This window comes from Embiotoca jacksoni, unplaced genomic scaffold (assembly GCF_022577435.1).
Source record: "Embiotoca jacksoni isolate LCO1_2020_lvr unplaced genomic scaffold, fEmbJac1.0.p SCAF_32, whole genome shotgun sequence".
NCBI classification, from domain to species: domain Eukaryota; kingdom Metazoa; phylum Chordata; class Actinopteri; family Embiotocidae; genus Embiotoca; species Embiotoca jacksoni.
This window is the reverse complement of record NW_027185384.1, coordinates 505934-532494: the sequence shown is the minus strand read 5'-3', so window position 1 is coordinate 532494 and position 26561 is coordinate 505934. Positions and strand designations below refer to the sequence as shown.

Genomic DNA, 26561 nt, shown 5'->3' with positions numbered 1-26561 from the left:
GGTGCGCAGTGTTAGCAGTCGGTCACGCAGCGCTCGAGTTTCACTCTCCCACTTTGATGTTGGGGTTCACTTGTGATAAGCAACACAGTCTCAGAGGCATCGAGATAGAGCAAATCACCCGGGGAGACACTGTGTGTGTGTGTGTGTGTGTGTGTGTGTGTGTGTGTGTGTGTGTGTGTGTGTGTGTGTGTGTGTGTGTGTGTGTGTTAGTCTGAACAGCTCACAATAGACACTGGCTGGGTTTGCCATAAACAGAGCTGCGTTTGCTTGAAGTGGGTCTGTTATCTGCAGTAGATGGAGGTCAGCAGTTCGGAGAAGCTGAGCGACGTACCGCTGCGGAGGAGGTCAGCAACAAAACGTATTTTCGCGATATGGATAGAAAACATCTAGCGGTTTAAGTGTACGCTATATTTAGATTATTTCCACCACTTTACCTTGCCATCACGCTGCCTTTTGCAACCGGGAATTGACTGAATTTTTTTGTTCTGTTTTTGTCCACAAAACAAACTTCCAGTCTGTTGCCACTAAATTATTAAACACACTATTGTCTGAAATATCCCGATATGCTGCAAGCCAAGAGTATAACAAACAGCCGACACCGAACGGACAGTACACAAAAGTTCACATGGATGTCCGTACACGTTTCGCGATTAAATTCAACTTTTGACAAAGTTTAGAAGCAACATAACATCAAACAATTTAATTGACAATAAAACAAATGTCACTGCAGCAGCACCTACCAGCTTTTTTTAAGATTGTGATTTCAACAGTTTCAATCAGTAAAGAGGGAGGAAGCAAAATTGTTTTAATGTTTTTCCTTTTCTCTCTCTTGGCAATCATCTAATGGGGTTTCAGAGGGTTCATCTTATGACCACTTATGGGGTCTTGAACCCCAGGTTGGGGATCACTCAACAAGGTTTTTTTGTCACTTAAACCAGTCAAAAACTAATTCTGTGAACTCAGGTTCACTAAAATACTATTGCATCTTAATGTTGTCACCCTAAAGAGTCCTGTGATTGTGTGAACGAGGCGGTATCAGTACAGTCATACGTGTCGATCATGCACTGAGCCGTTATAGTAGTTACTGATTTAAAGGCAGAAAAATTATGCAATTTTGTGTAAAATCTATATTTCAGCTCCTGTTGATTAATAGGAGGAGTTCGGTGGAGGAGGGTGGAGGTCCATATTCCAGTCGATACATGATAGGATTTGGTTTTGCCACGTACATTAATTAACTCATGATCCAAAGTTTAAACGAGGCCACCGGGGTTTTCTTTCCACATTTAGCTCGCGGTGACTTGAGTCACACGCTGGAGCCGGTTGGCCCTATTGTAGTAATTGTTGTTGTGTGTCTGAACGGAGAAATATAATGTGGTTTCACACCATAAAAGGAGACATAAGTGGTAGAATTAGACGTGTCAATCTGAGTCCGGCTTGTTTAAAAACCGACAATAACTTCAGATATTACACAATTAAATTTAAATGTCATTATGTGTGTTCTTGATTTTATCTGGTTGTTCATGTTATATTCATGCTGAAGGGCATTTGATCCTAGAAATGCAACAAAGATCCTCAACACTATTTCACAGACAAAGACTAAATTACTTCAAACAAAATGGACATGGGTTGTGTTGTTTTGCATCCATTTGTGTTTAGTTTGTATTTTCTTGTCCATCTTCCTGGTAGCTTTGTGTCTCTTTGACGTTTTGTTTTTTTTGGTTCTTGTTGCTCTTTTATGTCTTTGAAGTTGTTTTGTTTCTCTTTGTTGCTATTTTGTGTCTCTTTGTTTCTGTTTTGTGTCTCTTTGTTGCTGTTTTATGTCTTTTTGATTCTGTTTTGTGTCTCTTTCTTTCTGTTTTGTGTCTCTGTTTTGTGTCTCTTTGTTGCCGTTTTGTGTCTTTTTGATTCTGTTTTGTGTCTCTTTGTTGCTGTTTTGTGTGATGCTCTAACACAACTACATGAGGCTAAATTTGGGAATCTCCTCAGTGAACATTGGTCCCATGAGAGCAGGTTGTTGATCCACATAATGAGATCTTGTATAATCAACATCATACAGATGCTCTGAAAGCCCCTCTGACTCATCACACACTTGTTAGGATCAAATGCGGTGTCACGGGGGAAAAAAAAACCCCAAAAAGGCTAAAAAGAATTGAAATGAATCTGAATTTCAATTAGTGAATGTGATTTCCATAATGCAGTATCTGTGAGTTATCACTGCTTGTTGTGTTCGCTGTAAAGAGCTGCTGCATTTCATGAACAAAGATGAAAAAGAGTTGTTTGCTCTCCGAGGCTCCTCCAGGAGATTATTTCCAACGGTGTGTCTTTGTGAATAAAGTTGCTAACTAACTTTGTAACCTCGTTGTTGTTTCTCAGAAGTTTGATTGTGTGTTTGCTTTGCAGAATTTATCTGTCTCTTAACTTTGACTGCAGCAGCGAGGTCCAGTGAAGCTTGAACGGATTTGTCTTTTGGAAAGGGAACTATTGGAATATTGGATTTGCAAGCTCAGCTTGGTTCTGCATGAGTGAACTACTTCTGTATCCTGAAGGAAGTGTTGCTGGTGATTTTCCAGGACTAAACTACTTTTAAATATTTATATTTTTCTTTTACATTGCTGTCTAATTAATTGCAGATTTGTGTCTTTTTAATGTGAAATTAATTCGAGGAAACAGCTGCCAGAAATGTGGCATTACTCTTTCCATCCGATGTGTCTTCCCTCAAGATAATTTCTCTGTGCACACGTAGTGTGTGAATTCATGAAACGTTCAGATCCTTTACTTACATAATACCAACACTGTGTAAATACCATTTTAAATACTGTTGGGTAGTTCAATCTATGATGATGCAGCATATTTTACAAGATCATCATAAATTTTTCGTCTAAACTTTTATTTTGTGAAGTAACTTGTAACTTAAAGCTGTTATTGCGTCATGGAGGACAGTTTTCTCCGTGCAGGACAGTGAGGTAGATGTGGGACGTGATTAATGTACTCGTGTACTTCAAGTATGTTCTTAAATACAGGACTTGAGGATGTAAAATGCTCAGAGGGTTGAATTCCGAATCAAGTGTGGAGGCTGAAATGGTGCCAGAAGTAGTGTGTTCGCAGAGAGCTCGACTCAGTGACTGCACAGCAGCAGCAGCAGCAGCAGCCGATAGGAACTTCTCAGCCCCTGTGGAGCTAAACATCAAGTTGATGCATGACTTCTTCACTGTGTCTCTGCAGTATTGAACTTCCTCTCCCCCCCTCCTGCTTTAGTACAAGCCCTGCAGCTGATCATGACCTTTAGCTAGCGAAGAAGCCCAGACGGAGAGTGTTGTACCTCGCAGGATTTCCCTGCTGCACGGTCTGGTGTCTGCAAAGCAGGCAGGCATGGGTAGACAACAGCTATCCATTACATGCCCAGTGCCTCCCAGTTTATGGATTCCGGTGTGTTTAGCATAACATCGATTCAGTGTCTCTATTAGCTCAAGGCGTTCGTGGGCGATGCTGGGCGAGCAGCAGTGGCACCGTCATTAACGCTCCGACTTCGCAGCAGGATCATCATTAGGTGCCGCTTCGCTCTCAAGGAGGAACTGTCCTTTAAACAGCTGAAGGGGTCTGATCCTCCATGAAAATAAGGCCACGTTAGTGTGTTCCCCCATGCCCACCGTTTCTCTCATCTCACCTTTACCGCGGTCATACATGTGTAAGTCATCCCACTTCACTTCAGAGTACTTGAAGTTTGACGGCTGCTGCAAAAGCTCAGAACGTACCTACAAAATGAGTTAGTGAGTCAGGAAATCAAAGCATTAATCATCATCAAAATGTTCAAAAAAATGCATTTAGATGGGAGGGCACAGACACAGTTTTGAGTTCATCGCGACAAATTTTACTCGGTACGTTTTAAGAAGTAGGACGTCACTTCTGTCATAAAAACCTTTTTTCCTTCAAACGAACGAAACGAATCTGCCCGCTGAGTCAAACATACCAACAAGATTTGAACCACAATCAACTTCATTTGTTCACTAGTATTTGTATCTTGCACAAAAATGAGTAAGACGGCATCAAAAATTTGACAAATAATGCATATTTTCATAAAGACTTGCACAATCCTTTTCTTTTCTTTTTTATTTAGGAAATGTAGAGTTTAAAGAATTACTTGTGTTGTCACACTCATTCATAATGTTCTGCCCGTGGAGCACACAGCTCTAAATATAGCTAATTATCTCACCAACAGCCAACTTCTGAAAGAACCAGGAGGAAGAAAGGTTGCCGGTTTTAGAACCAGATAATTCAGAGATAATACTGACATGAAATATTTAAGTAGATGAGGATCTATGTTCGCCCTCCTTCACTCAGGAGCCAGCCGTCTTCTTACGAGCCCGATTTTTTTTCTTCCTGTAATAAACTGGTGTATTATTATAGTTTTGTGATAACCTTTTAGTCAAAACTGAAGGTCCTTTCTTAACACATCTTTTCAGTGTCACCTTGAAATTAAGAGCTTCATCTTGTGACTTTTTTCATATGACATGTTCTGTGTTTTTTCAGGTGATAATTGTTATTTTGAGCTCCTGTATATTTAACTTACTGTTGTAGTTCAAGGACAGAATCAAGGATTTTGCAGATGTACTTGATGACTGTTTTTTTTGCTAATAGTGGATGTGACTCCACATGTGGGTGGCAAAAACAACAACAATGAAATTTCTGTTTCCAAGGGAACAAGCAAATGTAATGCACTGTTTCATATTGAATGTGCATCAGTAGAGAAACAATTGTTTTCCGTGACACTCATTGCGGTGTCTGAAGCATTTAGAGCTGTAATGATTAGTTGATCACTTGATTGACAGAAAGTTAATCATCACCTATTCCTGTCATCGTTTTGTCCTTTTTCAACAGAGAAATGCTCAAATTCTCAGATTCTCCGAGCCAAACAGCTCATCCGTGAATTGAGAAAATAATCAACAGATTCATCAATAATGAAAATAATAATTGTTTGCAGCCCTGGATGCATTATTCTTGACTAATCGACGATATTGGTAGGCTTTATGTCATCCACTTGGGTTAAAATGATTTGTTTTAAATGGAATAAGTTACGTTTTTTTGAGCACGGAGAACAAAATTGGATTGAGAGCACTGTTTGCCATTTTTTTTGTGACGTGTTTGTTCAGAATTGTGCTCTTTTGATTCTAACGATCCAATAGTTATGTGTACACATTTTGGAAAACGGATTTGAAGCTCCAGGGAAGATAGATCAACTAAAAAAAAGGCCAAATGTAAAAAATAATTTTCATTTACTGCAAACCAAAAATAGTGAGGAACCATTGCTCGAGTTTAATTACTATGATGTAGCACATGTCTCGTACAGGTGTGAGTCCTGCAGACTTTCCTATCTCTGTGTGTCGTTTTAAAGGATTTGTTTTTGCAGGATTACCCACGAGAAGGTTTATTTTCAAAGACGCTCCCACAGAGTGTGGCACCTTTTTTGCATTTCCTAAATTAAAGAATGCTGCACCGATGATAACTGACTTTCAGTGGAGGGAATAATCAGGTATATCTTCTGCACCGTGCCGAAGACACAAACAGTTGCAGCGCACAAGAGGAGAGAGTTCACATGCTTTACTATGGTTACAATGCTCGGAGAAAAAGAGAGCTTGTTTCCAAGGTGATGTTTGTTGCCGTCGCAGATGTAGGTAGAGAAGATGAGGAGATGCTCCAGCTCAAAGCTGGCTTGATTTCAAAATGCTCCATCAAGTCGTGTCATTAGGAAACGCCGCTCGTCTCATCTGATTATTCCTTTTTTGTTCCTCGAAATTCTCCTCATGAAAATCTGTTATTCGAGTGTTTCCGATTGAGACATGCATCTTTAATCTGCAGTGATCATGTGATGGAGGCTCTCTCAGCAGGAACAGAAGATAATTTTATTCTCCGCACCAGTTGCTTCAATACTCTGAAATATTAAAGGAACATTCATCCAAATATAGCAAAAGATCATCCCTGGAGTACAGATATTCAGGAAGTATTTTTTTTTTCCTTCAATCCCTTTCTAGTTTTAATCCCAATCGTACAGTATTATAATCCTGAGATGCTGAAGATTACGTGTGTGCAAACGGGAACACACAATTCAAAAAGGAGCCGACCTCAAAGCCTACTGGTCTACATTATGCTGCCACTCCTCTGCTCATGAATCATTGATGGTGGCCCTCCTCACATGCTATAGATTCAAAGTAATTTATGATAGCCTCCTTCTCTTTAACCTTCTCAATACTGAGGTCTCACAGATTACACAATGTGAGAGCCTGTAATACGTTTGGACTGCTCCGCATCCCAGATATCTAGTTTTAATTAAGGGCTTTTGTCTGGGGGAAGCCAACAGCAGCATTAATGAAAGGGACAAGCAGTAGGAGAACTTGGGAGGGATATAAATAGCAGCTTTTGTAGGCTAGGATTCCCTGTCGGGTTGGAGCCAAACTCGGAGCAGATCACGCCAGCTGATTAGCATAGACACGCTCCCGTGGCTGTTGACGCAGATGTGCCTCAGTGATGTCGTAGACAGAATATATATATATATATCCAGAGGAATATCCCTTTTTCACCCTAAAACAAACACAGTTACAAGGCTCTTATCTGCAATATGTGTGTGTTTAAGTACGTGTGCACAAGCACAAACATGCAAAATAAAAACAAATCAGTCCATGGTAGGTTGCCAGATTTAAATCCACCCTAAAATACAAGGCGGTTGGTCGAATATGGGCCAAACACAGAATACGAGACTTCATGTTGAGCTATTTTCTGCCCAGTTTATGTGAAGAGCAGTGAAGGAACGATGTCAGGTAGCACAAGGCGGAACTGTCGGTCCTTCAGCAGTCAGACACCTTATTAAACTCAACATTTTACACAATTTCAGCATTATATTGTACAAGCGGCAGCAGCCTCAACAGGAATCCATTTTCACCAAGACAAATTTTTCCAGTGGAGCAGATGATTAATTTAAAGTTCATCTAGAAGTTCTATTTCCTGCTGCAGGAGGACACTGCTTGTCGTTGACGAGTACCTTCAGACGTTGGTGATTCTGCACCATGGGCCCTCTGAATCAAACAAAACAATGAATGGTTAAAGGTCCCCCTGTGTAGTTTAATTGTAAACAAACAGTAATCTTGAAATCAAGTGCTTTTCTTAAAATCTTCTGTTTGCATCTTGAGGCCAAACAAACGTGTTGGATGTATTTCATTCCTCATTTGTTTACTTTTACATTTACGCCTCGTATCGCAGGTTTCTTGCTCTTTCGTGCTGGTGTTACTATCACTGTCAGCCAGTGCAGAAACAGTTGGCAGGAACATGCATTGTGTCACCTCCCTCCATGTTACCGTACACGTGCATGTTCGAAGACCAAGATACCAACGAATCGGGGAGCCCTGCCATCAGAGAAACACGGACATCATTGTCATTACCAGAACTTATTTCCAGACCAGTTATTTAGAACGAAAGCTGCAAAAAGATTAGTCCAATAATCAGTCAAGCAAAAAAAATATATATATATATTGTTGTAGGCATTTTTCAAGGAAAAAAAAAACATTTTAGAGACACAATGATGAATACAATAAATGAAAGATAAATCCGTAATAGAAAATGAATCTCTAATTGCTGCGGTAGAACACTTCGTTATCACACGTTAAGCTTTGACAGGATGCAACACCACCAGGCATTCACTCTGCGCCTACACCTGTAGCAGCTGAGGTGCTACAGGTGTGGAAGATGAGGCGTAAATGCTTTGAACCTCACAGATTTGTGTTATATAACAGTGTAATAGTATTCAGCGGGGGATTAGGAACGTAGCAGTTGAGCTGTTGATGGCTGCATACTGTTTGTCGTGGCTGCTTCCTCCCGACAGCGCACCTTCCCACCGCCGAGCTTTCTGAAAGCAGAAGCTAGAAGTATCAGCGGGTTTCTTTTCTGAGGACGAGATGAAGTCTTTCAGATTGACAGGATGTGTAATTTGTAGGTCAGCGTGTTATTTTTTATTTTTATTTTTTGCCCTGAACAAAGAGGTGTGTACATCCTCCCGGTTCTCCAGATTGCGCTCTTTGAGTTAAAGAAAAATCAAGGTCAGTCCATCCTGCAGCAATGTCAATCATCACAATAATGGATTTTTTTTTTCTTTCTTTTTATCCTCCCTCGGCTCAACAACAGCTTTTTGTAGTCGCTTGTGTTTCTAATATTTGTGTGTTTCCGTGTGTTTTTGTGCGTCTACGCAGTGAATGGAGGTGTTGCGTGTTTAAAAATAACAATGGGGACGAGAAAGGAATAAAGCTGCCCCATTGGGACGTGTGAGAACATGCAATCTTGTCTCCCCTCTGACCGCGTTTTTTTCTGAAACCATCTGTTTGAATTTCTGAGATTGTTTTACCTTCTATTTCTGCAAAGTTACACATGGAACAACCAAGCATGCACCAAATAAGAGGACGGAAATGATAAAAGGGGGACACGTATTGCTTTGACTCTCTGAATCCTTAATAGATTGGTAAACAATATGAAGTGCAATTTGCATTTCAAAACATCCTCCTCAGCCAGCTTTTGTAAAAAAAATACTTCTGCACAGTGTGACATTTTACTGCCTGTATTTGTAGCTGTCATCAGCACCATATTATGTACATCAAGTCAGCCTGTGTGTTGGCCCTCAATAAAAGTTTAGCTTGGCTGGTCATGATAAAGATGATGGAAATAATAGCATAAAAGCAATGAGCGTATGTCATACCCCGTTGCTGTCTGGACATCGGTTCTTCACTGGGGTCGGGCGTTTCAAGCAAAAGTACTACTCAAAATTTGCTCAAATCCTTTCGATTACAAGTCGATTTTTCTTCGCTCGTTGTTTAACGGAGGCTAGCAGATAAGCTTTTAGGTGCATTACTGACACCTTCTCATGGGAATAATGGTAAAAATGGCTATTAGAATATTCAAAATTAATTCCCCATCCTTGCTCTTGAATGGGACATGTTATTCTTCTAAAAGTTTTAGTAATAATACCTTAACTTCGATAGATTTTATTTCCAAGACTAATTATATATATATAAAAAAAAAAAAATCCATCACATGATGGCTATAAGTAGATGCTAGCTAGCCGGCTGCACACCAAGAAGCCTCCAATTACCGCAGCGCGCTCCCAAAGACTAGTCTGAGAAGAAGACAGTAAGGCGCTCTGCATGGGCGGGCCGTCGCTGTAAAACGCTGAATGAGCTCAGTGACACTGATGAGATTTACTCTGTCGTAAATGGAGCCAAAGTTATGGCTTTTAAAATGATAACATGCTACAGTGGATGTAGCCTCGGTATCAAAATTTGGTGCCAAGTGGCAAGAAATCTTTTGATACTCGATGGTATCGAATCAATTTGTTTCATGCCATGATCGTATCAAAGTTTGGCTGCTGGCTCTTTACAGAAAAATATCCTTTTTCTGCATGTAAGCAGGTTCTATAAAATCCGTCTCTATCTTGCAGGCAGGATTCATGAGAGTAAATTTTCAGAACAAGCAGACACATAAATGATTTATTTTTGTTAATTAAAAGACTTCGACGCAACGATCCTGAATTTAATGCTCTTTATAATCACTGCAGTAATGTAATCAAAGAGAAGTTACGTCCCACATTGTTTAATAATGCTTCACTGCTTTTCAACGAGCTGGTGGCTTCGACAAAACAAATGTCTCTAGGCTCTGTCCGATTAAACAAATATTCATCAGGCCAAAAACATTCAGCATCAATCCTGAAAACATTTATGTCTAAAGTCATAGGAAAAGTCGAAGCTTTAAATCTGGCATCTGGCAACCCGACAGCACTCGAGAGCCTGTTGATGTGTACGTGTCAACCGAAGTACCGCCTGCACTATGAAGCGCAGCGTTCAAAACCCAGTAACTGTGGAGGTTTGAGGCGGACTTGGCAGCCCGCTGACCCCGGAGATTTCTGACACACATCCGACAACACCAGTCACCCTTGAGAGTTCGGACGCATCTCTGGCAACGCTCGGTCCCACCGCGGCTTGCTCCACATGGTGTATCTTGATCTGCCAACGCAAGAGCCTCGAAGAACTGCAGGAAGCAGACTGGTGCAGAGGATGAAGCTGGCTGGCCACCAGGACTGGCCAGTCCCTGCCATCTTGTGCGTGTGTGTGTGTGTGTGTGTGTGGCCTTTTTTTTTGAATTTACAAAATACGACTCACAACAAAAGCTTGGAGTAATTTACAATTTATACTGCAGTTACGCAAAGGATTTACCCAACGTTTCCTTTCTTTGAAATATCAGCAATAGTCCATCCATCCATCATCTTCCGCTTATCCGGGGTGGGGCCGCGGTGAACAGCAATACTGTGAGGAAGATTGTTATCAAAGCAACATGTTAAAGGCACCCTGTGGACTTTTTGGACCGCAGGTCCAGTTCCAGTTTTGTTCGTGTGCATGTGCGTCCCGGTGCACGTGTACAAGATAGTCAGCAGTTGGTAAGAGTGACACGCCAAGAAATGTAGCGACGCGCCAACAAAGGCAAAGAAAAAGACGACTGCTCGCAAACAAAGATGAGTACACAACGAGCGGCGCTGAACCTAAACATAACTTTTGTTTGCTTACAAACACTCTGCTGGTTACATCTTAAAATGTGAACGAAATTGTTCCCAAATAATCAAGTAAGTAATTACAGTATCCGGCGTAACGAGCAAGATTTTGAATTTTTGCCGTAATTGCACGGACGTATCCTTGAAAACCGCCTTTGTTTTAACAGACGGAGTTCTTCAAGACTCCTGTTTGTCAGATGGGTTTGTTTAAAGAGAACAGAGCCGGTGCTGGATCGAAATGGCACTTCTTACAACAATGAGGCAGCGGGACAATAGGGGAAGAGTTGTAGTATTATGCTGGTTGCATATACACTCAACCTGCTGACTTGTGGTTTCCTTTGTGCCTTTGTTTTTGCACTGTAATGCAGGAGTACGCATGAAGTATTGTTTTAAGCAGAAATTCCTCAAAGGAGTGTCAACTGACGCGTCCCCTTATCATCGTATCTTCTACACCTTCTCATAATTTCATGGAGAGCTTTCTGTGTCAGAAAAAAACAAAACCATGTTGCCCTCTTTATATAAACTGCATTATTAAAGCGGCTCCGAGTGTTTTCTGTCGTCATTTTCCACGACGGTGCATCCTGCAGCTGATCGGTCTCCCTTTACCCTTGATGTGACCCCCTCACCACATTAAGATGCCACAGGGGAGCCTCTGTTTGTGTCTTGGGAAAACGCTGTAGTGCTTCTTGCGCTCTGCATTCTGGTCTTGTGTTACACCGCATATCGGAAGTACGGTGGGATATGTGCTTCGTGCATCACAGCTATAGATTATACCCCGCCGCACCGGCATAGAAGTGTATTTATATTGCGCAATGTCACATATTTACCTGCCTGGAGTCTCTCAAACATACGGTTACATATATGTGTACAGTTTTAGAACAAAACTCGAACTTTCAGTAGTTCTGCTCTGCTCTGTCGTGCGTGTTGTGAAGTTTATACAGACTAACAAAACCCTTTGTCACACAAACAAAGCATATTTGCCGCCTCCGAATTTCCCCCTGAGCGAATCTGTTGCCTTTGTTTGGCGTCGCCGTCTGAACGTGTGACGCAGGATGGCAGCCACGCGATGCTCTGTGAGGTGAACCGAAACTGAGAATGACTGTTCTTTGTAGGCATGTTGTGGAGAGAGAGAGAGAGGTAATCCTTCTCTCTGCACCAACACAGCCCCGTCCAAACCCCGGCCAGCGCTGCAGCAAACAAACAAAGACTCCTGGGGGGGCTCTTTGTCGCTGCAATGGCCGCAGCATGTTTGGACGAGTTTTCGATTTCAATTCCGCTTGTAGTGAGTTTGTAGCCACAGTTTACACTTGTGGAGGTCCCATCCTCTCTCTCAAGGTCTCTTTAAGCCAGATTTTAACCTGATGAAGTTGGTGTTAATGTTTTTTTCATTGTCATGTAACTTGGTTTTTCAGTGGCTGTGCTGTGACGAGATGTACAAATTGTTGTCGTGTTTCTTTATACTTCAATGCGTTTCTCAGGTTTCCGATGCACCTTCACTGCTTTCAAGAGTTCACTTGAGGATGTTTTGCTTTGTACAACTGCTTTGGAAAACAGAAACATACCACATGAACCTGTCCTGCACAAGTGAGGGGAGTTGTTGTGTCCTGCAGGCTGTGAGCTTGGTGCTGCAGAGTGATGGATGCCGCTTGTAACGGGACACTTGGGCCGAAAACCGGCGAGCAGGCGAAGCAAAACATCTGTCCACCGAGCCCCCAAGGAGCTCAGGGACATTAGCCTACCAAGGACAGTCATATCGGTGTGTGCACCCAAACACATCATCTATTCAGTGTGTGTGTGTGTGTGTGTGTGTGTGTGTGTGTGTGTGTGTGTGTGTGTGTGTGTGTGTGTGTGTGTTCATCAACTCACCAGCACTCACAATGAGTCCAGTCCAGGCAAAGGAAAGCTGCCTCATCATCAACACCTCATTTCAAATTCACAGTATAAAAACTATTATTGTCTATTATCATCACCCCCACCCCCCACCCCACTGGAGCCCACCACAGCTGTTTCTAGCAAGAGAAGCAATCACGCAGTTGCGTCACTGCTCAGTCGGTCTGGGCTGGACTGCATGTTCGCCTCCTGCGAGCTGTTTGTGTTGTATTTTCGAGGCTCTCAGGTCCATGTTTCCTTATCTCAGCACCTGTGCCTGTCTGCCAGCAGAAAGCTTTATCATCCCACTCTGCTCTGGTCTGAGTTAATGTCGCTCTCTCTCCTGCTGCTGCTGCTGCACTGCAAGAAATAAGCTTGGTCTGTTTTGTAAAACATGCAGAATCTCCCAGTTATGTGAACTTTAAATGGACAAAACAAATGTTCATCCGTGGAGGAAAAAAAAAAAAAAAATGAAGTGTTTTGATCGGCGTGCACGCTCTGAATGCCGTTTCCTGAACGCAGGCTGACTCTCAGGTGGTATCCTTCGTGCTGCAGACCTTTTAGAAAATGCCAGAGATTCACAGCACCAGGCCTTTAACATTAATTCATTTTGAACAGTGCCAGAGGCCATTTGACTTTCAGTGTTTACCTGCAGAGAGACAAAGACTAGGGGGAGAGGAAATACTCATGTTGGAGCGTGTGTGTGTGTGTGTGTGTGAAACGTGTCTTCTCATCTTTCTACCAATCAAATATGTACATACTTGTTGGTGCGAGTAAAACTCGGATTAAATATACATTTACTTGTCTTTGCTTGCAAATTCTGTTCGTGGTGTTTAACACGGAGTAGCTGCACGACAAAACCTTGTTATCCAGAGTGGTTTGACCTTTAAAAGCCAGCATTGCTGCTTCAAGACAGCATCCTCGATACAGGAGTGTTCCACGATACGAATAACTGTTACTGAAATCTTTATTTTTTTTTTTTTTAACCTACCTTTGTCAGACCGCGCCTCATTGAGAGGCCCGCGGGGCGCCTTGGATACCATCTCGCCTCCCGTCCACGACTGTGATTCCATTGGAGTCCATATAATTCATGTAGGATCCCTGTGATCTGTAGTGAAGTGTCCGAAACGCTGCGCAGGAGAAGGGCTGGAGCAGAGCGATAACACCACCTGCACAAAGACGCCTCAGATGACTGCAGCAGGGGAAAGGAGATGAAGTTTTGTATCGGATAGTTTAAATGATGACCTTTAAGGCACTAGACCTCAAAGACATCTGACCGTAACTTCTCCAAATCCTCACTCATACTGAACCCTATGAGTTCTTTCTGTGAGGTCTGTATGAGTGGAGCTCAATAAGTAGTTTAGCAGATCCTGGAAGGGTTTACACGCAACCTTAGTTTGATATGTAGAGAAATAGTTTTGGCCACTTCTACTGCTCAGTGTCCTTTTAGATGTGATTAAAGTGTTGGTTCTTTTCAGTTAAGGTTTGCTTTTATTCATCCAGATGTTTTGATATCTGTAAGTGAATAGAAAAATGAGGTGAACGGAGTTGAATTTGTGGTGCTTACCACTTTAAAAAACATGTTTTATTAAAGTCAACAGCAGTGTTCCTGCCACTCTTGACAGATGTCACTGTAACCAGTTTTCATTGGAACTAATAATGGAGAAAATGGTTGCAATGAAACTATTCAAAGTGTGTTCTGTGGCTGCGACACAAAAGTTCTCATGGAAAACTCAAAGTCAACTTTCTCACATGTTGTAATCAATGACTATTTATAAAAATGGATGTAGTCTCTGCCTCTGAAAAGTGAAGCCTATGTCGAAGTGTCTTAAAGTGCAACACCACTGAGGGTCACTAGGGGCTGGCTAAAAAACAACAAAAAGCGTCAACTTCTCTCACTAAATGCAAAGTCAGTACACTTTTTCCAGAAGTCATCATGGTGTCATTAGTTAAACTCACTTCTTCCGATCAGTGTTTCAGTGCTCCTTCTGATGATAATTTCATAATTATCTAGATATCAGGCTTAAAAAGGGAGGGATATTTGAGGGCATGCCTGGTTTAATGACATGCCTGAGGTGCAGTCAGGTTGCCGGTACAGGTGGGCGGGCATAATGTGCTCAGGTTCTGTCACATCCACCCCTCGCTCTTCCCCAGCTCGTCCAAATATGGTCACTTTGGGCCCCAAAAGATGCCGACGGCCAAAATGCCAGACTTAAGGCTTCAAAACGGCAGCTGCCAGATTGAAGTTGCTCATTTTCTATGGTATTGTAGCTGCTCACTGTTAATTATTCTAAGCTACTTTAATAGAATCCCCATCTATGTTGACATTAAAATTGAAAAGTAATTATTAAAACTTCTACTGATACACCTTAAAACTATCAGCACGGACATCACTAGATGTAAGTGAGAAGCTTTTTGAGTATTTGGGTGAACTGACCCTTTAAAACAATTACAATGCATCTAGCAGTAGAGTGAAATGCTACTGCTGCATGTACTGTAACCCCTCACTGTTCAATCTGCCGCTCTGAAACACCATCCTCGGTGCCGACACAGTAACTGTTCATTCATGTTGTTCATTTTAATGATGTGTCCATCACTAAATACGTACAAATACTCCATCAAAATCAATGTTTTAAAGTCGACCACAGAAGAGCATCAGAGATTACCTCTTCAAATACTACTAAATGTGAATGGACGAGTCGTAACTCGTATACATAAAGAAACAAATCCCCTCTGAGAGCTACATGAAGTCCAGAGCAGTTCAAACATTTTAGCATCTTCCCAGTGATTCAGTCATTTTTCAGACAAATTGTCAACCGTCTTCCTGCTGGGCAGTAAACTGTGCAGTATTGCTGCTCTGCTCTACCTTATTTTCAAGGATTTTTTTTCACTTTAATCCCGGGGATTCAGAGTGCTTTTCTCTCAAGGATCTGTTATAAATGAAGCCAAAGTTCAGGTCAGTGGGCTCAGAAGTCCTTGGGGATTAGAGATATAGAGTTTCAGCCTCCATTTTACACAAAAACAACCAGGACAACAAAGCATGGAAATGTAGAGGGGTCAAGAGAAATCACGTATTTAGTGTGCGCTGCATTTGCTGGCTGAACTAGTGGAGTCAAAGGGATTCACTTTTCTTTTACCTGTGCTCAAGATGCAATTAATGTCAATGCGTTTGCCGTGCAATGTTTAAAACAATGTGTTTTTTCCCGATCTTATCGGTCTAATTTATATCAGTGCGAACTAGACCTCAGAACGATGCGCTGCTTTGATGCACAGAGGCTGCTTTGTTTGTTTGTCGCGGCTGTCACGGATGTTATCTGCGTGGACAGGTATTGAATCATCAATGCTCCAAAGCCCACCCCTCTCCGCCTGCTGTAATCTTTGCAAATCCCACCACTTGTCTGATGAATTTTCCAAACGCGGCATCTCGCCCGCATCAAACTGCTCCGTTGCTCAGTTGGTTATCGGACTAAACTAAAATTGCCGCGCTTATCTGGCAACCGGACTGTGATTTATAAGACACCATTGAATCTCGTGTTCTGCGGCTTTCGCCTCGGTAGAGTCCATTCACCTGTCGTATCACTGCAGCAGCGATGGGATCTCGGTCGGGTGGATCCGTCTCATTACAGTGTGGTCGTGTCTCAGTGGACAACAACACTGATCAACAGCCGATCTTTTCGTTCACTAATGGAGCAAAACTCTCAAACATTAGCTCGTTTCAGCTTCTCAAATGTTGAGACATAATACCGTTGTTTGTTTCCCATATAAAACCACAACCGTCCATTTTTGAATGGTTGCTAAGCGTCACACATTTAATGAAGGGGCTGTCCAGTAGTACGAAGACAAAATTCAAAACTGGCAAAACTTCAACAAAATATAAACAATATAAGCTGGTTAAAATTTGGTAGTGCTCAGGTTTTGTCTTCGTCTAAGTTAGTGAGTCCAGTTTAAGATTATAGTTCCTGTTCATGGTAAGAATATAGTTTAGTTCTAAAGTCTGAAATCATCCCATTTATTACAAATAAAATGAAAGAAAACAAATGTGGACTGTGACAAACTCCATGAAACTTTTTTTTTTAATTGATTGATCCTGTTTAAGAGCTGTTTGACTGTTATGAGGCACATAATGTCCCAATAACATGGATCTCGTACTGTATATGAAGCTTTTCTTTCATAACTTCGGCTAAATACCACTTCCATGCCAAATGGACATTTTCAAGCTGCCAAACTTCCTCAAAAACCGAGTCGTGACTGTGCTTCAAGACTGTAAATACAGGAAGCGTAAACTGAAAATCCAAAGGGTTAGTTGCTAATGAAAATAATTATTAGCTGCAGCTCCACATAAAACAGTAATCCTGTTTCACAGCTCAGCTGGAGTAAGAGGACGCCGGGGTCATCAGCCATGTGAATCATCTCCCCCTGCTGAACAAGCACAGCACATCAACCAGGAGCCCGCTGCTGCTTTCGTCCCTGGAAAAAAATAAAACCACGGACGAGTTGAGCGTTTCTCTGTCCATGTGTGATAAATGATGGATGGCGTGACATTTCGGGCCGATGCTTGTTCGGGTGTTTCGCAGCGATATGCGGCTCTGCTGCTTCCTGGACGCTGCTGCGCCCAGACGAGAGGAGTGTGACGGAACGTTACATGTGGAAAACAGAGAGGAGGCATTCTCGTCGGGGTAATAAAACGCTCTCCCCCTCCCTGAACTTTTTTTTTTTAATATGGGCACAGCATCACCGTGCATTGCAGCGGCATCAATTTATCACTGTAGCATACAGTGGAGCTGGACGTGTCGGGAGGAGAGAGTGCATGCCTTGGAGACGAGATGTCTCCGCGATACTTTCTTTCACAGCCTCGCTCTCATTTCCCCGATGAAAGCCAAATAATCCTCCTCGAGATTGAGGCTCGTTGTCTCTTAACTTTGACCTTGCACCTTCTGCAGCCGGAAATCCTCATACACGCACACGCACGCACGCACGCACGCACACACACACACACACACACACACACACACACACACACACACACACACACACACACACACGAGTCCAGGCAGATCTCTTATGCATAAGAGGAGCTTACATTTGTGCGCTGCAGTTATTTGCTTTTTACTGATGGAGCTTGAATATCCAAACTTGTCAGCGTAAGTGCTATGTACATAGATAGCATTTGAGTTATTACTCATGTCAGACTGTAAGGGTATGCTCACTGTTTCAGGTTTTTCCTTCACATCTGGGACACACTTCATTTACTTTGAGATAAAAACTCAAAGACCGAGAAGAGATTTTCTTGCCAGACTGAAGTTTTTGTTCTAAAACTTTGCCAAAGAAATGAACTGTTCAACCAGTTTTATGGCCAAAACTATCCAGAAAAGGTGAGAACAGTGGTCAATATGAAGTAAAAAAAAAGATGGAGCAAAACAAAATCTGTGTAGATAACTAGTAAAGTTACGATTTACATGGGACGATAAATGCTTCGAGAGTCAGCAGATTTTTGGTTTGGGTACCTTGATAATGTTGAATGCTTGACTTTTACTCTTACTTTACTCTGTAGGAGTCCTGTAGTGAACTTCTCTCTTTTACTTGTCATCAAAGAACGACATAGTTTCTGACTCAGCTGCACATCTTTTATGCTGATGAAATGAACCACAAAATTCACTATTGCTATCGCAGAACTACGTCTAGTCCTCTTTGCGTCAGACTGGAAATCTGCATTTTCAGTGTGCCTGCAACACCTTTATAGTCAGCATAAGGACAGCTCTTCCGTTACCTGGTGTTTGCATTGAGACACGTTTTCATTTATTTAATTCCAACACAGGTTACATTCTCTTCGTATTTCTGAGGTTAGAGGTCGATGCCGCGATTGGGAGGCGGCGGAGTTGTGGCAGCTCCTCCTGCAGGAGTTCAAAAGGGATCAAAATTAGTTATTAGGCACTTGAAGGGCAGTAAATTACCAGAATGTAATTTGCACTTTCAGATTTATGCCGTGGCCTCAAGGGGCCTTTACAGCACAGACACGACCCCTCTTACCTTGTCGGCTAAAGGTTATTGTAAATCAAACCTTTCCTAGCCTCAGCAGCATCACACTCTCTCTCTCTCTCTCACACACACACACACACACACAAACACATCTATTTACACCCTCCCTGACCTTTCATTCCCCCCTTTTCCTTTTGGTTTTTTTGGTCTGCTGTTCATGTGCACCTGAAATAATTCTCCACAAGAATCTCTTTTTCATTCGGCTGTTTGTTTTTCTCTGGTCCCATTAAAAGAATCAGTGCAGTGACCAGTCCGCCGCTGTCCTCATATAACATCTCAACAGTGCCACACAAACCATATTCAGGCTCCCGTTTGCTCTTTTGTCTCCTTGAGCCCATTTGTTAAACTCTTTGAGTGTCCAATTCCCAGAAACAAAAGAAAAATAGAAAAAAAAATCACAGGCAATCAAGCTGAATAAAATTAATGCATTATTTAACTGAGAGAATTCAGTGGTTTTCTCTTCATTCACGGCCATCTGGTTTTAAGTTAATTGTGAATGATTCATTTCTGCTCGGCTCATCACTCATAGATGATGTTCCTGTGGGAAGCGCCGTTAGATTTTAAGTGGATGTTTAGAGGACATGCGTAAAATCAGAGACAGTCATATTGATTTATCAGATTGGATATGTTTTTTGTGTTGGGTAAACAATGAAAATACAATAAAGCTTGATGATTTCACAGAATTGCTTCAGCTGCTTTGCATCTATATGGACTCATTGTACTGTATGTGCTTTGGTATTGAGCGGCTCTTTGAAGCTGTGATGGCTTTACAACCCGTTGGTCCCTCTTATAGAGAGAATAAAAGAAGGAGTGAGCCCACAAAGCTGGAATATTAATGCCGTTGAGGTTCTCGCGCAGCTTCTGGTACGTTGGGACTGTTTGACAGCAGCGGCTCCGAATCCGTGGTGATAGGGTGACAGAGACACAGATGAAACGGCAGCTACACGGTTCCCAACGAGGAATCATTGATAAAAGCATGCTGGATGCTGTTGCAACGCCTGTCGCCTACCTCCGGCTCACCTGCGTGTCGCCATGAGGAGGGAGCGGTGCTCGCTCAGCACGTATAACCTTCTTGAATATTTAAAGAGGAGGAAATGAGGCTGCTGGTGCAGCGGCTGTTCCTCAAGGTCTCCGTGGCTCCTCGGTGTCCCATCCAGAGTCCCAGTGACCGAGCCCTCTTTATCAGCAAGATGTAGGCCAAGATTTCAGCTTGGACTGCTGCTGCTGCAGCGACTGAATAAGCTTCTTGCCTGGACCCCAGCAGTGGGACCAGTGAGTGGTTGTCCGAATGCTACGTGACTGAGTTTTTAAATCAAAAGCCCTCTAATGTTCCATATACAGTCAGGCCATATACTAGGTTTTGTCCTCGTTTCTTTTTCTGGAGGAACTGCAATCCTAAAGCCGGAGATATAGTTACTCTTAACTACCCGTTCACGTATGTATGATGGCTCCCTCGTGTATCCCGCGACTGTTTGGAGTGAAGTTTCTTCATGTCCTCGGAAATTAACGTGACGCGTGCACAAGATGCAATAAGCAGAAGCTGTACAGGGAAGTGGAAGTTAGAAAATAAACCGGAAACAAGTCCAACATCGTTACATCCGCCTTCAGCAAGACGTGTTGGAAAAGTGACGACGGTGGCCGTTTCAGCCGCCTGTCGTCAGACACGAGCTGAGACCAACTGTCGATGGGGAGGTTTAAACAACTCAGTCAATAAACATAATACATGTTTAAAAGATGAAATTAGAAGCAGCTCTTGATCTTTCCTGATTTTTATAACCTGCAGGATTATTAACAGCTGTGGGTCTTCATTTATGTGATTGTTTAAATGTGATCCTAATGATGTTTAGTCCAGCGTCCCTCTGCAGCATGTGTAGACATCTGTTAGCTGTGGCAAATGTAATGATCGTATTGATCTCAGCCGCCTCATCTCATCGTTTATTTATAACCTCGCTCTGTCCTGTCCCCCTCCCTTTGGTCTCACGCTGTAAATATACCACTTTGTTAAATCTTAACAAGCTTACTGCTCATTACCTGGTGCTTTCCCAGACTATTTTTGGTGCAGCAAATTAGAGTCACGATGCATTCAGAGAGAGCTGACTTTTGCCATTTGAAAGCTTCTTTCCATCAAAGTTGTCAGATTTCATCTTGATGTATTTCTTGGAACAGAGTCTAAAGGTGATACTCTAAATTCCTTTCATCTCCTCTTCAGTCTCATTTCCCTCATTTTTTGTGGCTTTGTTGTTGGCTTCAGATAACATTTCTGAGGCAGGAGACGGCAACGTGATCACGCGGACGAGCTGCTCGCTGCGTTTCACTTGGTGAATCAGCATGCCGTCAATCACACCGCCGCTTCTCCTTCCCCTGCTGAGAGTGATGCACAACTGCCAGGGTTTGTTGTTTTTGTTTTTTTTCATCCTGGAAGCATGACTTTCCTGCAGAAACACACCTCCATTTAAAAAAAAAAAAAAAAAAAATGGAGGTCTTGCTGTAATCTGGGCTGACAGTCGCCCACACAAGGAGGAAGCCTTGTCCACCATTTCATTTATAGTTCACCTTCTAGGCAGACTCCATGCTCGTACACTGTTATACACACACACACACACACACACACACACACACACACATGCGGCCTGACATATTGCAGTGCTAGGCAGTTTGCCCAGGTAATGAGAAGTGTGTGTGTGTGTGTGTGTGTGTGTGTGTGTGTGTGTGTGTGTGTGTGTGTGTGTGTGTGTGTGTGTGTGTGTGGGGAGGTGGGGGGGTGTGGTTGTGGTCCAGCAGGTCATGGGTAAAATAGTGCTTGAGAATGGCTCGGAGCAACAACAAAAACTCAGCTCATCCAAGTGGAATTTTCTACTTCCAGCTGTTTGAATGGACTATAAAATAAAGTGTTAACACTTCATCATCACTGACCGCCGCTGAGACGACCTCGGATGACATTATTGAACGACAAAATCTATCAAACGTAGCGTATTTTACTCTCTCTGGATGCTCATTGAACAGTCGACTCAACAATCAAAGCCTCGTGATCATCGTAAACCGGTTGTTCTGCTTTTGTTAGGACGCTCTGCTGCTGGCCAGCAGTTGACAGCATCCAGGAGTGTCAGCATCGCTCTCATCACGTCCCCTGAAGGAGTTCTCCGCTGTCCTCAGGGCCCCAAAACTCTGTGTGTGTGTGTGTGTGTGTGTGTGTGTGTGTGTGTGTGTGTGTGTGTGTGTGTGTGTGCACTGTCCATCACCCTCTCCTCCCGCCTGACTACTGAAACCACAGCCGAGGTGAAAGTCCACTTAACGGATGCGTCGAAGGTGCTCTGTCACGCAAGCCCCGCCATGTGCATCTTCACCTTTTTCTATTTATGCGGCCATACGACTGCTCCCCCTCCGTCTCTCTGCTCGCTGAGTCCTGTTTCCGCCGCGGTGCACTCGCCCGTTCGTTTCTCGCGATTTTTCTGCCCTGCCCCTCTCCATTTTCGTGTTATTTATGAGAGCGGAGCCGGGAGGCAGTGTTTCCTGGGAATAAAACTTCACCAGGTTGCGTTTTCCTTGAGAGAGCGAGAGCAAAATAAATATTACTGAATCGAAACAAACTTCCATTTGCAGCATTTTTGTTGCTGTCAATAATTCAGCGTGGTCGAGATACAGTATATACACACTAAGAAACTCTGGTGAAGCATATGGTTGATGTTTACACCTCGTATGGGTTTCCTTATTTTATTATTGATGTTTGTACATGGGTTACGGATGTTGTCGTTGCAATATGTCAGTGTGATAGAAATGTACAGGCTGACTTTAAAATGAAAAATGGCAATTGTCATTTTTACATGACTGTAAAAGTAATTACAGTTTGTATAAGATACACAGTGCATCTGTATACACTGCTGTGTATGCTGCACATGTTGCATTGCCACCTGCTGTGATTTGTTATTTGCTAAAACACTTTTATTTCCCTTCGGGATTAATAAAGCGTTATCTTATCTCATACTTGCTAAATTCCTCCTCTCCCTCCTGGCTTGTGTGTTCATGTCTGTGCGTTTATTCGGAGCACATTTGGTTTCCGACGTCGGCTCGATGGCAGCACATGAAGACGGGGTGTCAGCATGCGTTTAGTGAGAGATAGCGGTTACAAAATGAGCCACACGCACCACCAAGTTTATAAAACGCACTCGTGCAAATGTCTGGTCTGATGTTTGCATCTTTTTCGAGCGTCTTTCTTTGTGCTGAAAAGATAATTGTGCTGCTTAAGAAAGATTTTGTGCTCTCCAGAAGCCACAACACTGTGAAATGTTGTTTGAGTCGAGGCCGTAATCTGTCAGGATCCTGACAGAATGGCCTTTGGGGAAGAGGCAGACTTAGAAACATTTTCTCACCCCATGGGGTCGCAGCATTTTCTTTAACTCGGCTCTAGGAAAGAAGGATCGCCGGCTGAAAGATGAGCTGCAGAGAGGGTTCACTGCACTCTGCTGAGGAAGTTTACCAGCGCTGCTGGAGCACAGTGGGGATCGTTGAGTCTCACGAGCATTAAAGCAAATTGTGCAATTGGCAGAAGGGCTTTTTCCTCAAAGGAGGTGAGCGTGATTAGATCCATTCCCTTGGGAGGGAGATTTATGAACTCTAAGCTTCTTTATTTGTGCATGACCCAAAGCATACATTTACAAGTTTATGAGTGTTTTCAGTGCTCCTTTGTCGTCATGTCGTTACGAAACAGTCGCAGTTTGGTGATTTAGGCCCCAGAACAACTTGGATAGGTTAAGGAAAAGTACATCCTGTGTTTGACTCATCCATCCACCCCAAACTCCTCCCTTTGTAGACCTGGTCCCTCTTTATACTACGTCACCTGACTTCCTCCTTTGCTTCTGTCATAAATTCGAATGCATTCGAGGTCACAATAAATATAAATATGGGTTAAGTTGCGCTAAAATGCTGCTCATATAGTCTTAAAATTGTTCTTTCTTCTGTTGTAGGTCAACTCCCTAAAGAGATAACTTGGTTACCAGGCCAAAAATGTTTTCCTCCCCTATCTCCTGTTGCCATGGTAACAGCTGGGTCCTAACGGTTGACCTTCGCTTCCTCCTCCATAGTAAACACTAAACGTGAACTCCACAGGCCCTTACATATAATAGACACATTTGTCCGGGAAGTTTAACCTTTGACCTCTTGACTTTTGTATTTTTATTTTTTGGCTTTGACTTTCGCCTGGATTTGTCTATGGTCATTAATGCCGTGTTCCTATTCAAGATCTTAAGGACAAATTGAACTTTAAGAGTAATTTGTCATTTTCCCACTAATGTTTGTCCATCATCGTGACACAGACAGCATTTTATCTTTGATGAAAACTTGGTGTAACTTTTTAAATTTTAGACAAATCGTCAAAAGAAATTATAATAATCACTCGCCACAACACATCCTTGATTTCTCCCAGACTCCAAATTAATTATCCCTCTGTTGCCTTAAAGAACCAAAACAAATCATAAGAAGAGTTAATTAACACCTAATGTTGTATTTTGACTGACACTGCTGGAAAGGACATTCAAAGGACTTTTTCTATTTAAGCAAGAAAGTTAATATAAATAAAAATTTAAAAAAAAACATTAAATCATCTCAGAAAGTGATTAAAGTTCTGTTTAACATTCCGTATACGTCATGTCTTTGAATAAAGGGGAACAAAACATTAGAAGCATTATTGTTCTGTCAACCTTCAGAAAAATGTGATATTTTCTTGTCTGTAATTGAAATAGATTAAAGATATAATAGTGCACCAGTCCTACAAAATGATAATGTGAATGCTTTGGTACACTTTCAACACAACAGGCCAGAAACATGAAGCACTTTTGCTCCGTGCTTGAATATCTTTGAGATTCCTTCCCGCTGATTCGAGGATTTCACGTCGTCCATCCCGCGAACCGATGGACTTGAGATCTTCCTCCGCTCACCGACCCAGCTTGTTGTACGCGGAGACCCTAAAATCTCGACTCGGATCGCAGATTGACTCGACTCTTTGGAAGTCTCCCCTCACAACAGAAAGCCGGAGTTAGTTAGCTCTTTGGGAATTCTCGTGGTGTATGAGGTCCGTGAGGATTTGTCGCGCTGCTGTAGCTTTGAGACAATATTGCTCCGCTCCCCGGAGTCTTTGTGTAACACTGAGTTATTGTTCATGACTCCTGAAGGACAGATGGTGCACAGATTCTGAATTATAATGTGTACTCAGACAGACATCACTTGTTGTATTTAACTGACAGCTTTTGGGATTTTTTTTTTTTTCATTGCTTTATGATGAAAAGTACATATCAAGTGTAGTTTGTGCAACTAATTTACTTAATTATTACTGTTTACATGATTACTCTGTCATTTATTTGGAAGTTAGATGATTTAAATGTTATAAGATGGTCAGTTATTTATATATATATTATATAATTGCGTGTTTGGTTTGAAGAAAATCTGAAACTCATTCTGAAGTTTAACAAGTCAAAACCAGCTGATCTCTGCTATATTTTCTGAAATGACTTGATCCGATGAGTTCAATTTTTGATGGATTTTCTGTGCAATCAATTCATCAATTAGTCGACTCGCTGTTTAAGTGCTAAACCATAATAGTTAACTGAATCAGTGGACTTTTATTCTTAAATTTTGCTTTAAAATGAGATCATTTCTTTCGTTGCAGCCCCCTGGAGCATTTTTCTTGATTTTAACTGGGAAAAATCAATATAAAGTAGCGACCTATTCCTGTCGAGAATCAGACGTATCGTATGCGTCGGATCCCGCATTATTCCACGCGACGCACACTTGAATATGTCGACATGTGTTCTCTTGTTTGATTGTAAAAGCAAACACTGAGCATGTTGCTTCTCATGTCACATCAAGCCGTTTCTAAATTGAAATGTAACACGGGAGTCGCATTGAGACGGTCGTGCCTCTGTTTGATTCCTTTGTTCCTGCCTGACGCGACCTGCTACTGAAGACGTCTTTGTTCTGGCACTGCTTAATTTAGACTGAGATGACAGGGGGCTTGGCAGCCCGTCTCTCCTCCTCTGATGGCTGTTTACGAGGAGCTTTTTGTTCGTGGAAGCTCCGAATTCCTCGGTGAGATTGTGAAATCCAACGTGTGGTTTAGTAAACAAAAGTTCTGGAAGAAGAAGTTGCTGTGGTTGTTGTGGGTGCTGCGAGAGGACCCGCAGGTTGTTTGGGCTGTAATTGGTGTATAAACGTAGTTCAGGCGTCGCAGAATCTTTTGTCGATATCTATCTGCAGAAAAAAAAAAGGATGGAGAGCGATGGAGAGCAACGCTGCTGGTCTGGCAGAGGAACAAGACATGCGGTGGTGTTAACCAACAGTTTGATATTTTTCGGTATTTTACTGTCTGAGGTTTATTTTTTGTAACAGGAAAAAAAAATACATCTTTTTTCTTCTGTGTTTGCTCTTCGTGACCTCTGACAACATAGTTGGTGCTGATTTGAAATTTTAGTGCAGAAATGTCTTCAACAGAGTTGAGCTTTTGTCCTCTTGTATTTCTCCCTCTTGTTCTTCTCGATTTTCTCCGAAATCTTCTTCCTGTTTCTTTCTTCCTCCTCATCCTCCTCTTCCTTTTTCTTTGTTCTCCTTTTCTTCTTCTTCCAGTGCCTTCGTCTTTGACTTCTCTTCGTTCTTCTATTGCCCTCCTTCTTATTGTCATCCTTTCTCGTCCTCCACCTTCCTCTTCCCCTTTCTCTTTTCTCTCTTCCTTCTTCTAATGCTCCATCGTCTTTTCCTACTTTGTCCTTCTCCATTTTCTTTTTTTTTTCCTCCTCATCCTCCTCTTCCCTCTTCTCTTCCTTTTCTCCTACTCTCCTGTGTCTTCTTATTTAACTCCTCCTCGTTCTTCTCACTTTCTTCTTATGCTTCTTTTCCTCCACTTTCTTCTTCCTTTTCTCTGTCCTCCCTCTTATTGTCATCCTTCTCCTCCTCTTCTTTTCCTCCTTCTCGTCCTCCGCCTTCCTCTTAATCCTCTTCTCTCTCCTCCTACTCCTCATCGTTCTTCTTCCCCACCTTCTTCTCCTCTTTTCTCTTCTGCCTCTCCCACTCTTATTTCAACAGAAGTAGGAGGAGGAGG

At 42.3% G+C, this 26561-nt stretch overlaps 1 protein-coding gene across 7 annotated transcripts in view; it reads left to right on the top strand.

The window, feature by feature from the left end:
• Window positions 1-26561, top strand: part of ppfia2 (PTPRF interacting protein alpha 2) — a 151174-nt gene that overhangs the window by 77343 nt on the left and 47270 nt on the right. The gene's annotated exons all lie outside the window — the stretch shown is intronic.